We start from the raw sequence: 15,118 nt of genomic DNA, 5'->3' as shown, positions 1-15,118 counted from the left end.
ATTGTTTTTGAAATCTCTTCAGTAGTGATTGATGCAGTGAGAGTTTGATTCTGTTCTTCGGTCACTTGTGGCAGAGTCATACCTTTCAGATATTCTATCAACTGGGTTTGTATTTCTTCTTTGTCTGAACTATATAATTGTCTATAATACTCAGCAAACTCTTCTGCAATCTCTTTTTTACCCGTTAGCGCCTTATTCAAAACATTGTTCTTAATACACACTATATTTGATTTCGTTTGCTTTTTTCTCAGTTTGTAAGAAAGTACCTTTAATGACTTTGCCCCCCCCACTTAGTGAAAGTCAGAGCTTGTTCTATTCTCTCAGTCAACAAGCCATCTAGTTCCTTTCTTACTTTCTTTAATTCTGCCAAGACTGAGGGTCCACCCTTTACCTTATGAACTTGTTCTAATTTTTTTATCTTCAGTTCCAAATTTTCAACTTTCATCTCCCTCTCCTTTTTTTCCAGGATGAAAAGCAAATGATTTCTCCTCAAATAACAGCTTTCAAACCTTCCCAAATAATAACTGGGTTGGTCTCTCCTGTATCACTGATTTCCAGATAGTCTTCAATTACTTTTCTTGTCTTTATTTTAAAATCTTTCAATTGCAATAATGAGTTGTTAAGTCTGCATAGCGTTCTACTCTTTCCCCTTCCTATTTCTATTACTAATTATATTAACGGATGATCTGAGAGGGTAATCTGATGTATATTGCAATTCTGCACCCTAGACATTTCATTTTTAAAAATAAAAAAATAATAATTGTTATGAGATTTTGAGTAAAAGGTGTAGTCTCTCTGTGTAGGATTTAAAGTTCTCCAGACATCCACTATTCCTATTTCTTTTATTGCTCTTCTCAGTATTCGGGAAGCAGGTTCAGAATTATGTTGCCTACTGTTCTGGGAGTCCAAATTAGCATCCAAAATAAGACTGAAGTCTCCTGCTATTATTGTTATTCCTTGGCTTTGGGAGACAATTATGTCTACCACTTTTTTGATTAAATCCTATCCTTCTGGAGGATTATACACATTCATCAGTGAGACCATTATATTGTCAAGTTTCCCAGTCACCATCAGAAATCACTTTTTCTGCATGGAACACATACTGGGACCGTATTAGTATTGCTACACCTCTCCTTGATGATTTATGCGAAGAGTGGAAGACTTGACCTGATATCAGTTTACCTAATTTTTCATGTTCAGCCTGGTTTAAATGAGTCTCCTGTAAGAATGCTATATCTCCTCCATATTTTTTAAGTTGTTGTAATATCTTTTTACGTTTGATAGGGTTTTTAAGTCCATTTACATTATATGAAGTAATTTTAAGGGGTTTCATTGTTAGCTAATGATATAATTTCTGTTCCATATCGAGCATCCCCAGCTTTAAGATTCCTTTATCAATTTTCCAGATAGTTCCATTGCAGTTTAAGTCAACAACCATGTGCACAAATACATTATAAACAACTAAATCTATTGGCCTCCAAAAGTAGCAAACTCTAATGGTTTGCCAAAACAATGATTCCATGTGTATTTTAAGGAATCTTGGGCACCATATAAGTATTGCCCACATATGAGTGGAAAACAGCAATCTGTGATCTAATTTCATTGATGTTATCCCGTGTTTAATCCCCCACCCCCATTCCTATTATTATTGTTGTTGTTATTATTATTATTATTATTATTATTATTACTATCCTATTAATCTCAATCTATACCAAATGCCATTTTGATCCAAATGTGTTTAATTATTCCTAAGTTTCATAAGATGCAGAAAGAAGAGAAAAAAGACAAAAAGAGAAAAAAATAAATAAATAAATCTCGACTTTGAAGTCTGTTAGAGTTGAGAACTACATCATATAGAAGTGACTAAAATACATAACACCTGCTAGCCTTAAAAGTAGTCAAGCAAATCAGTTAATTGTCACCAATAGGAAGACACTTTAATATAATCCTAAAATCAAAAATCAAATCAAATAAATGAATACAAATTTCATTAAGGGTACCATGTACACCCATTGTTTTAGCTTATCTCATTGTTTTCTTATCTAAACTAATATTTTACGCATAAACAATTCTTTCCTTTGAACTAAAATAGATTCTTATTTGTCATACACCAATGAGGTAAGGAAGAAGAAAGAAAAACAAACAAACAGGAAAACAAAAACAAAACATAAGTTGCCAAAACCGTATACTATCTAATTTACAACTTTATTTTGGACCTTCAAATGTGTGAAATAATCTAATTTATAATCCCCAAGTATAACCTCTAGCATTCAAATGCTTGCCTTCTTTCAGCGGCTCAACTTTATAACTGTAATGATAATAATACAACAAAATACAAAGAGACCCAGAATTTACAGGGTTGACTACATTTTCTTCAAATCATTCAGTTGGCCCCGAAGCACGACGGGCTCAGGGCGAGTGCCGACGTCCGAGCCGTGGTATTTGCTGTAATGGGAAATGCGCCGGAAGTGTGAAAGGCTGAATGTGTGGCAATTTGGATTTATTGTAATAAATCATGCCCACTTTGACCAATTATTATTTAACTTTATGTCCGGCCTCAGGAGTGACCCCACATCACACTCACCAAATTTTGTTCAAATCTTGTACTTGAGGTCCAGGTGAAGAGTGTACGTGCCAAGTTTCATGCAGATCGGACAAAATCCCAAGGAGGAGTTCAAAAAAGTATGTTTTCCAGTTTTTGCGATTTTGCGAGAAAAAAAAATATAGGTGGAAGTGGGCGTGGCCAATTGCAAAGTGATTCAGCTCTATTCAGGGAATCTGGGGATATAACGTTTTTGAATGTACGACATACGGTGTGGGAGTTATAGGCCAAAACGCGCTGGCCTTGGTTATAGCGCCCCCTGCAGGCGGACATATGTAGTTTTTTGCGTCTGCGGTACGTGTGGGGGTCTGGACCAACCCTCCAAATTGCACCACCCTCCCTTGCACGGTTTAGCCTGCAGCACCACTTTTATCAACTGAAGAATAAAAATGGAGAAAAACTATAAAAATCTTTACAAAAACAATAGGGTTCCTAGCACCGCTGGTCCTAGGAAACACGTCTGCTTGCATACGCGTTCTCCGAGGCCCCTCGGGCTTGGCCCCCTAATAATAATAACCCTGCAGTTTATAGCCTTATCTACCAGGATCAAGTAAATACTTTCATTTCACTTTCAATCATTAAACAATCATGTTCAGGACTTCTTGGACTATTTGTCCCCTTATTGAACAAGAAAAAGGAAAGTAACCTAGGCTACATAATAATAATAATAATAATAATAAATCAATTTTTTATAGCGCCTTTCAAGAAACCCAAGGTCGCTTCACAATTGCTAACAACCACAAAATCACACAGACAACCACAAAATCACATGACATGAACAAACAGAAAACACAACTAGCTGGCGAAAGCCAGCAGGAAAAGGTGCCTCTTTAGCTGAGATTTAAAAGAGTCCAGAGTTGGTGCCTGGCGAATCTCCAGCGGAAGCGAGTTCCAGAGGGTGGGTGCTGCCACACTGAAGGCCCTGCTCACAGAGGCATGTAGACGAGGGAAGCACCTCCATATGACATCACATACCAATCCTTCAGTTTATTCTGGTTGCTGCTTTCGCTATTGGCCTTTCTTGGCAAGACCCGACTACTTTGCCCCTGATTGGCTACACTGCACTTCTTTATGCATCTCTCATGTGTCTTGTCCATAGACTGTACATATTTAGTGAATGTGCAGTAGAGACTAGAGAAATAGACACAACAAAGGCCAAGGAAAGAGCTGAGAGCCAGAGAAGGAAGAGAGAAGAGAGAGAGTGACATACTGATGTCACTTGTTATTTGCAGGCCAAAAAAAAAGAAAAGCTCCCATTTATGTCTATTCTTGGTTTTTTATTATACTGTCTTTCATTTATTATGGTTTAATTGAGTGAAAAATATATTTTGGAACTCTGTTTTTGAATTACTGTCAGAGCCAGAAAGCCTACTGAAAGAGGCTGAGACAGAGAAATGCATTAAGTAGGAAGAGAAGAGAGAAAGAGAGAGAGCAATAGGCCAACTGATGATGCCATGTTATTGGAGGACATGTTCAAATGTCACAAAGTCTTCAAATGATAAAAAAAAAACACAAAAGTTTTAATTTAAGTATATTATTCTAGCTTCAGTATAGTTAAACTTTATTTTGATGTAAAGTAGCTGGTAGCTTAGCTCACTACAATTTCCAAGTAGCTTTCCCAATACTGGTTATCACTAATTCATTCATTCATTCATTCATTCATTCATTCATTCATTCATTCATCTTCTAACCGCTTCATCCTCTTGAGGGTCGCAGGGGGCTGGAGCCTATCCCAGCTGACATCGGGCGAGAGGCAGGGTACACCCTGGACAGGTCGCCAGACTATCGCAGGGCTGACACATAGAGACAATCACATTCACACCTACGGACAATTTAGAGTTATCAATTAACCTAGTCCCCAATCTGCATGTCTTTGGACTGTGGGAGGAAGAGAACCCACGCTGACACGGGGAGAACATGCAAACTCCGCACAGAAGGGCTCCCACGCCCGGGATCGAACCGGCAACCCTCTTGCTGTGAGGCGAGAGTGCTAACCACCACACCACCGTGCCGCCCCGTTATCACTAATTCCTATCTACTAATCTAAGTCCTGTTTTATAGTGTCCATTAGGGCTGCACGATTATGGCCAAAATGATAATGACGATTATTTTGATCAATACTGAGATTACGGTCATTTCTACTGATTATTTATTGATTTAGGGACAAAATATTTGATTTTTGTATCAAAATAAGACTTAAAATAAGGTTCTTCTTGACCTGAATTCGGTGTTTCTCTTATGGATGCGTATCTGCAGCTGTATTTATTTATTTTGGTTATGGTACTGTGACGCGTTGCAGTGATGCAGATGTCTAAGCTGATGCTGGACAAAGACAGGGAATTAAAATAATGGTATGGTAACGTTAGCAACGTTATTCTTCCTGGCCTTCATTCATTCATTGTACTGCAGATTGTGGTGTTTTTTTCAGGTGGTTTAACAAGCTAGTTGTGTTACTTTGCAGTGCAGACCAGAGTCCTGCATGGTCCATTTTGTAAACCTGTTCCTGCCCAAACCCGTAAAGCTCAGTACCAGAACCGACCTGTTACCCATCATTATGTTCAAGTCAAAGGCGTACCCACCCGCACCGGTTAATAAAAGTCCCACGACCCAACCCGCACCCATGATTAAACACACATGGGCTACAGTCCCTCATGAAAAACTGCTATTAAATTACTACACAAAACCTATTCGTGTAGTAGTGGCTGTGTAGTCACCTGTAGTAATTGTGTAGTAAATCTGTAGTTTATACACTAGTTAATTTACAGTTTGTTCTTCCATGTTTTGAGGCAAGTAAAATCAAAACAGACATCTCACATTGTTCTCTGTATTTACAGAACAAGTGATATATGCAGTGGTAGTTTTCCTCTTGTTACATTTAGTTACAGGGTAAATACAGCTATAAAAGTGCTAATTGTTGCCCCGTAGTTACATTTAGTTACAGGGTAAGTACATGATATGCGGGCTGTATTCTAAAGCACCAATAGTTCCCCCATAGTGACATTTAGTTACAGGGTAAGTACAGGGTATGCGGGCTGTATTCTAAAGCACTAAAATAGCTCCCCATAGTTACATTTAGTTACAGGGTAAGTACAGGGTATGCGGGCTATATTCTAAAGCACTAAAATAGCTCCCCATAGTTACATTTAGTTACAGGGTAAATACAGGGTATGCAGGCTATAATACTAAATGTTAAATGTACATTGTATATCATATAAAAAACAAAATATTGCATCCTTAACTTAGAGCCTTTACTTAACATACTTCTTATTTCAAAATAAGTAAACTGATAGCATTTAATTCTTTATTTCTTAGTTTTTCTTGCATTGCTTTTTCATCTTCCTTTCCACTCCTGATGAACATGACAGGGTTGAGGTTGAGATGAGGGGAAAGAAGCTGGTGCACCTTGTCCATATGTTGAACCTATAGAGAAAAACTGTTAGTTTCAGTCTCTTAACCATAATATATAGTCTGAGATATCTGGATTTCTGACAGCCATGATGTCTCCCAGTTGGTGAGAAGCCATCAAACTGTTGGCCACACAGCCGCAAAGCCATCATCTCTGGCACTCTAGATGTGAATAAATACAATATTAATGGTCTACGTAAGGCTATACAAGAAATACTGTATAGCTAACTAAAATCAGCATCTAGTTTCTAGTTTGTCAACAGACCATTACAAATATGTAGCACATTAATAATGGAAAAGTTGCAGTTAATTTCCAATTACTGTGTGGAACAAGCTTGCAACAACAGTAGTCATCTAGCAATAAGGCATGAAACCAGAAGCATGAGTGACTTTCCCTTTTATTTTATTTTACTGACAAAACCTAAATGCAGCATAGAACATGTTTGATATGCTGCTAATCAGCAGCAAAGCAATGATAAGTGTATACAAGTTCAAAGGAGGAAAGTTTAGCCAGCGCAGTAACAACACTAAAGTTAGCTTCTGATTTGTAGCTTCCGATTTCCAGTTAAGTGAAAGTTCTTATTAATGGTTCATTCTCCTGTTTTGCACCACTTGCACTTATTAAAGAGTGTTACGCATCATAGCAAAAGCCTTAAAACACAGTTTCGGACTCGTGAAACCTTTATTTTGCTTATGAAAACAGAAAAAGGGCGATTTCACTGATATTTCTCCATCAACCACATTAGACCAGGTCCAAATCAAATAACACTATGCTTATTATACTTGGACATATTTTTATCTTTTGCAATACGATCACACAATATCTCTTAAGAATACATTGTCAAATCTTTTTAATGTGTTCTGGGTGGGAAAAAAGCAGTGAAATCGCCTTTTTTCAGTTTTCCCCAAAAGAATAAAGGTTTCACAAATTTTAAACTGTGTTTTATTGAGTCTTAGTAAGTGTCCTTAGTAATTTAGTCTACATTTGACAAGTCTAAGTATAACGTTAGTGGTTTTTGATTCATAAATATCAGTGAAATCGCCCTTTTTTCATAAGCAAAATAAAGGTTTCAAAATTCTTAAACTGTGTTTAACTAGCGTTAAGACCTTTGGTACGATGTTTAACACTAACACTTTAATAAGTATAAGTGGTGCAAAAATGGAGAATCCGCTGCTAATGATCATTATTTATGTTCACCTAAACTTTTCCTTTCATCCTGAATCGGATGTGACGAGTCGCAAGCTAACTTTAGCATTGTAGTGCACGACAGGACAGTAACGTTAGCAGATTAGCTTACTGAAAGTTCCTATGTGAATAAAATCACCTGAACATGTTTCTGCGTCGGTAAGACACAAACCCACATGCATTATATTCTATTACATTAAATGTAATGACACTTTAAATTCTATTAGAGCAATCGTAAGTGTCAGGTTGTAAAAGCTGCACGGTAACTTTGCTCTTTTAGCTGGACGCACAGCGTTAGCTTGGATGTGAACGTCCGGTAGCTAAGAAGTGATTAGCGAGCTAACACTCCAACAACACCTTTCATTTGTTCAGTTAACGCTACACTTGACATGAGCCACAAATCAGACTGTTTTGTGCCAGTAAAAATATTCACGTTATTACCCACCGTATGTTTGCTGTAAAGTAGGTTAACAGCAGTGCCATCTACATCTCTCTGGTTAGCAGGAAACAGGTTAGGTACATTGACTCATCTCACCAGCGTACGCCAAAGTGTGGGCGAGCGGAGACCTTTTTCTATTTCCTTGTACACAACATCTCGTCTTCGTCTGGCCTGGGAACGCCTTGGGGTCCCCCAGGAGGAGCTGGAAAGTGTTGCCGGGGAGAGGGCTGTCTTGGGTGCTTTGCTTGGCCTGCTGTCCCAGGTCACAAGTTTAATTAAAAAACAACAACATAGTACATCCATGAGTACTGTTGCCTGATTATTATTATATATTATGCCTTATTGGCATTGCTTTTTATCGTTTTTCCTAAGTAAATTTCGCCTAAAATGCCTATACAAGACGTACCCAAAGTAAATTGAACGCTGTTCTTGAACCGTTTAGAGTGTTTCCTTTCAAAAGAGACCAAAACCATCCATATACTCCAAAGTTTTTTTTTCCCAAACTGTAAGGATCACTGTAAGTGCTACTGTCATTGACTAATCTAAGTTTGAACACACTGAAGTAGAAGGTTTTTTATTCTCGCCTGAATTTTTGTTGCAAAAAGATGCCTGCAGATGAGTGTAGCTGGGACTTATTAGCTGGAAAACACAATGGGACCACAACATGAAGCCTTACCTAGTCCCAGTTCAAATGTGGTAACAATCCTACAGAAAATTAGTATTTTACACATGTTTTTCTAAGGGTATGTCTAGGCGTTTCCAAAAATGTGCCATTTGGAGACTCCAAAAGGACCCTGGGATAACCATGGTCACATAGCTGGATAAAAGGGCATAACTTTTGAACGCTTCAACATACAGTCATAATTTTGGGCTCTAATGAAAGGTGACACTTAGAGGTATCCTATCCCATACCCAGAATCACTATCAATATTGCTGAAAAAAAGTTACTGAAGCATAAACTAAAATTTACGCATAAAAGAGTCAAAACAAGTGCTGTTATAAAAAAATTGCTTTTTATAAGAAATGTGAACATAATAATTAACTTTTACACAGCAAACAAACAGCAAACTATTTACATTATGTTAAAAATATAACATATTACAGGTTGTTGGCAACATTGGAGGGTGTTGAATGGTGAGTGGAGCCATAGTCATTCGTGTTTTGGGTAATTGTCTGTATAATAGTGTTTGTGAAAAAATGCTGGAAAAGCTGTAGGGTTGTGTAAGTGGCTGTATGTATGAGCTGGGGTCCACATGAATGGCTGGGTCTGAAGGTGGGCTGTGGTGGTGAGATATCTGGCTTGTCAACATCATTCCATCTCTCTTCAGGGCTGGTTACCACTCTCCCCCTCCCCCTTCCTCTCCCTGGTCCTCTGCCTCTTGATCTCCTGCTGGGAGTGGTAGAATCTCCCTTTGAAGTTGGGGGAGGTTGCTCCTCTCCTGAGGAGCTACTATCATGTGAACATAAAGAAATAACAGCAACTTTCCATCTTTTCTGTATTCTACAGTTTTGCACAGTGAAACACAGAGGGGGGTAGGACACACACACAGGCACACACACACACACCTCTATATTCATTACAGTATAATATAGTATAGTATAATATAATAATAATATAATCATAATAATACAAGATATACATAATATTATAATGTAATGTAATATAAGTTACTTTCCATCTTTTCTGTATTCTAGTTTTGCAGTAGGGGTTGGGGGCCACACACACACACAAAACTAAAAACAAACTTTGTATTCATTACAGTAATAGGTATAATAACACGTAATATAGTCATAATATAATCATAATAATACAATATATACGGAATATTATAATATAATGTAATATAAGTTATAATATTGTAAAATACTTATAATAAAAGAGTAATGTCTTCTCCCCCGAGAAACATTTCCTCTGCAACAGAGTCATCAGGCGAGATTTCACTGTCTTCCTCAGATACTTCTTCCCCAGAGTCATCACTTGCACGCCGACCAAAGGTCTGCAGCTTCTTCGGCAGTGTATTTACTTTTTGGCATCCTTTTCGCCATTTGTAACTCTAAAACTCTGTAAAACACCGTCAAACTCCTACCGGACTCACTCTCACTTACTCTCTGCGCTTTTAGCGCATGACGCACGATTCTATACTTTGCCTTACGCACAGGACTGGCCGTTTCAGCGTTGATGACGTCACGTCAAAAGGCATATCGTTGTTTTCAGAATTTCATTGGCTACACAATGCGTCAGTCATCCGACCAATTGGTTCCAATTGGCTCAGGTTATACATGACAGAATAGGGGCAGGAGCTTCGTTTCAACACAGGCCCTCGTTGGCTGTTGCAGGCTGTAGATGGGACAGGGAAGCTCCTAACTGGTCGTGTGAGGTGTCAATCGAAAGCTCAGAGTGCAGGCTTCATTTTGAATGCAGGATCAGCGGTAAACTCCATTGTAAACCGGAGTTACAATGAGAAATACGGCGTTTTTCGATACTGACTGGTGCATTTCAAACGATGTAGCAGCGGTCTGAGGATATTTACTGGCATAATAATGTGTTTTGGACTAAATACTTTTCTGGATTTCGACTGGACCTTTGTGAATGTAACAAGACCATGTTTGTGGAAATACTTTTGACGGGAGGATGACTATGAGGCTTCATTGGTGAGTCACGTCAACTTTGTAACTGTTTGTTTGTTTGTTTGTTTGTTTTTTTGTAGTCTGACAAAGGTATTGATTGTACCTGCTGTGATGATTGTATCTTGAAATGGTTGGCATCAATTGAATCACAAGAATCTAAGCTTTCCAGGGATATGCGGCATGAGTAGCTCACGTGACATACACGCTGTGTAAATGACGTTGTCTGTGTTTAAATACCCTCTGGGCCTGCGGGCGGGCCGTCAGAGTGGTAACAGGTTTCCTAACCAAATCTGTGTCACTTATTTTTTTTAGTACTTTATTGTCATCATGGCATTTCATACATTTAACCCATGTTATATAGCCTATGTAACGATGACAAAACATTTTTGACATACATAAATAATGTGTGTAGGTGTGTCACCCAGTGATACATCGTACAATAAATTATACAATAAATTAAAATAAATAAATAAATAATGACAATATTTGCAGTACAGATTTAAATTATACAATATTGTAATAATTCTGAATTAATAGAAAACGTCCTTCTTCCACCTTCTTCCTTAGAAGAGGAAGAAGGGGGTGAAAAAATCCCAAAACAAAACACTTTGGGCCTGATCTACTAAGATCCCAATTTGCGTGTACTAATTTGCCTGCGCAATCTAGAATTTTGCGTGTGGGGCTGAACCGCGGTTTGCGGGTGATTTACTAAGAGTGCTTGCGCAAAAGACAACAGGTGCAAAGGTGTTGGAGACACCCTATTTAAATGAGGGTTTTGCATGTTTTATGGTTTGCAGCAAGGCGAGTTTGGAGAGAAAGTGCAAAGTGAAATTCAACCCTATGGAATTAGAGGTGTTGGTAGATGAGGCCAATAAACACTTAAATGAGCTACAGCAAAGAAACCTGACTGTCTCACAAAGGAACGCTATATCACTAGGACCGCCAGGATTACAGCGCCCCTCAAAGCGCCGCAACGGCCAGACCGTCATATGTAAATTCATTGTTTATGCTGTGCTCAGAAGCACACAAAAATGCATTTTCGAGTAATTTCTGAGAAGTTATGATAAAATAAAAAAAAATATTACAAACTATAGAATAGGACTGACAACCTCTCCAATGTCTCATGTCAATTAATTAACACTATTTGTTGGCTTTTTATAATGCCCTTTTCTTTTTTTTTTGCTGCTGCGCTGCTGCTGCAGCGTGTCGCCAGTTATAAGTGGCTTTGCTAAACACACACACACACACACACACACACACTGACTATTTTCGTTGTACACACAGACAGGAAAGGTAAAGAAAGGAAAGGAGTAATGCTCCTTTAATAAGAGGTTAGGGCTTGGGCCTAGGGCTGGGCGGTATGGCCTAAAATCAATATTTGGGGGGATGCATTGACGGTATGATATCGCGGTATCGTCTTCTCTCTTTTTTTTTTTTACAGCTTAAATAAAACATTTTAAAAAGCCATACATGTCTAGGATGGAAACTATTTATCGTCAGAAGTAAAACGGTTGCTAATCCATCTATTATTGTGTAGCCTATAGTATGTATAAACGTTAGAGGGAAGAGGGAGGGCCGGCGGCTTCCGGGCCTGGGTTTGGTGCGGTCGGCCAAGCCATCTCCATCAAGTAGCGAGGGAGGTGCATGAGGCAGGCCAGCCGCCCCGTTCTGCCGCTGTAGCAGAAGTACTGCGGTATGAAGGTAACCACAAAAGCAGTACAACGGCTCATGTTTACTGCGGTAAGTTACCGTCACCGCGAATACCGCCCAGCCCTACTTGGGCCTACCTTATTTGAAGAGAAGCTCACATCGACGGCCTGTCTGAGATGCAAACAGGTTAATCACCAAGTCATTTAAGTCCGATGATTTTTGGATGAGGTCCTGCTCGATAGACAGTATTTAAAATAATCCATCTCGTTCAGCATGATGCTAACACTATTCGCAAGACTCAACGCTCACTCTCCCACTACAGTAACAGCGGGCAGGCCCTCACTGTACTTCCACGCACTGTCATTGGCCAAAAGTCAGTGGCCTGGGCTGAATGAATTTAGCCCAACTGGACAGTAAATCAAGGGGGCTGGTCACGACACATGTCACTCACGATGTGACAACAATGATTGGAAGCTGATTCTAGGAGTATGGGCTGTAAAAAAACAGCCCATTTAGATAAATGCTGCATTTTTGTGACTATTTTAGTGCTGTTGCTGCTATAGGTTCCGCCAAAAACAATCAGTTCTAAGGTTCAATAACTAATATTTTAATATTAATAATTTAATATTTAATAATTTTTTCGTCTTTATTGTAAAAGATAGGCAGCCCATTTATACCAGCTGTCTCTGGGTGAAAGGTTTCACCTTATAGTGTAATTAGGTTCATTTTGTCTACTCAAAATAGATTAAGTGTAGAAAGTTTCTTTTTACCAGACAATGAGTTTTTAAGGAGATGTAGTTACCTTGACATGTTTCAACTGTCGCTTCAGTCTTCTTCTGAAGCGTCATCTTAGCAGCTGGTCGTATCCCGGAAAGCAACAAGTTCAAACGTTGGATCGAGGAGGCCATAGAGATCAGGAGGCGGGCCAGGGACACCATCAACCGGGATGAGGGGGCTTTCATGCTGTCGCACACCTGGGACTCCCTCCTCCAAAGAACACTGGGCGGCGGGGGGCGTGACCAGCCTGGCAAATCTATCGGATTGCTAGGCTGGTCACGCCTCCGGGATACTACCAGCTGATAAAGACACGTCACGACGCACGTCAGATGGCGCTTCAGAAGAAGACTTAAGTGACAGTCGAAACACAGTCCCGATGCACACACGCATACCCACACACACACACACACACGAGCGCGGCTCGGGCCGCATTTTTCTGACCAACAATTATAAACGGCACTGTGCACACGGGTTTTCTTTCGTTTTGTTCGTTTTTTCATTTGTTTCGTTCGTTTCTTCGTTCATTTCAACTGCTGTGCCAGCTTGTGCTTCTGCCGAAGCACTCCCACCCTCCTCCATCTCTCTCTCCAGTAACTCGCCGGCACCGGCCGCTTCTTCTGGGTCAATTTCACGCGAGATTTCCGAGATTCACCCTTTTGGTTTCCATTTAGCCGATTTTTTTTTTTTTTTTTTTACTCAGTAACGGATGTGATCTCCAAAGTAGCAAAGTACAATACTTCAGTCAAAATTTACTTACGTAAAAGTAAAATTACAGATTTCAAGAACTACTGAAAAAATTACAAATTACACAAAAAAAACTAGTCAATTACAGTAACGTTAGTAAATGTAATTAGTTTACTTCCCACCTCTGGTATCTTATGTGTACTTCCACTGACATAGCGGTGGCATTTGAAGACTTTGGTTGTTGGCTGCTGTGTCAACAACTGCCTCCACCCCAGTGCGTACTCAACACATTCTCACTCCAACCTCGTCACATATTGACGTTTGGTCATGGATTATCCACGTTGAGATACGCTATGCAAGGTACCCTGGGTGTTGATTTTCTGGGATGCTGTGTTCACTGCAAGTTACATTAATTCTCTGTTTTTAAAGAACAAGTGGTTATGTTTTGCCAGCACACACATGTGGTTGGGTTTAGGCAACAAAAGCATGTGGTTGAGTTTAGGAAAAAAGAACAGGGTTTGTCTTTACAATCTTAAAGAAAGCAAACACCGGCCTCCTGGATGAAAGTTGGTGGTTGTTGGATCAATCCATCACCCCTCCTGTCCACCGTACTCGGACTTTTGCTCCCTTAACTTATGTTGTTGTCCAGCCGTGTTTCCCCCTGACGCCGGGTGCTGTTACTATGGAGCTTTATCCGTATATCTTTATTCAAGAGAGTGGTCTATCAGTTTGAGAGCATTATTTATTGATTTCACGTTCAGAAACCCTGCCCTCACACTCACATAGCCTCTGCTTGCGCTTGGATCTAATCTGTTTCTTCTCAAACTGTATGCTCACACTCAGATACCATGTTGCTTGCACAGATTTCCTGCTCGAGCTTCGGCTTTTCTCCTCGCGCTCAAACTGTTTCTGTGCGCTTGCGGAATTTCCGCTCTCAGATTTCTGCCCTGCGTTTGGATTTTTTTGTGTAACAACCCTGTCAAAATCCCCCAACCAATAGAATGCCAGATTTACTGTTGACCAATTAAATGATCCCTGCCTCCTTGTGGGCGCGCTCGCTTTAGTATTAGAGCGTCCCGTTCGGGAGGGTACTCTTTAACCGGGTTCATCCACTCCCACCCTCTTCCCCTGTTGGGAGTTATTTTTCAACAGTCACCGGCTCACTATACATTATCCCTTACATATATACATATACAGTATATATATATATATACAGTACAGGCCAAAAGTTTGGACACACCTTCTCATTCAATGCATTTTCTTTATTTTCATGACTATTTACATTGTAGATTCTCACTGAAGGCATCAAAACTATGAATGAACACATGCAGAGTTATGTACTTAACAAAAAAAGGTGAAATAACTGAAAACATGTTTTATATTCTAGTTTCTTCAAAATAGCCACCCTTTGCTCTGATTACTGCTTTGCACACTCTTGGTATTTTCTCGATGAGCTTCAAGAGGTAGTCACCTGAAATGGTTTCCACTTCACAGGTGTGCCTTATCAGGGTTAATTAGTGGAATTTCTTGCTTTATCAATGGGGTTGGGACCATCAGTTGTGTTGTGCAGAAGTCAGGTTAATACACAGCCGACAGCCCTATTGGACAACTGTTAAAATTCATATTATGGCAAGAACCAATCAGCTAACTAAAGAAAAACGAGTGGCCATCATTACTTTAAGAAATGAAGGTCAGTCAGTCCGAAAAATTGCAAAAACTTTAAATGTGTCCCCAAGTGGAGTCGCAA

The sequence above is a fragment of the Epinephelus moara genome, chromosome 5, assembly GCF_006386435.1.
Source record: "Epinephelus moara isolate mb chromosome 5, YSFRI_EMoa_1.0, whole genome shotgun sequence".
Classification (NCBI taxonomy): domain Eukaryota; kingdom Metazoa; phylum Chordata; class Actinopteri; order Perciformes; family Serranidae; genus Epinephelus; species Epinephelus moara.
Note: the sequence above shows the minus strand (reverse complement) of the source record.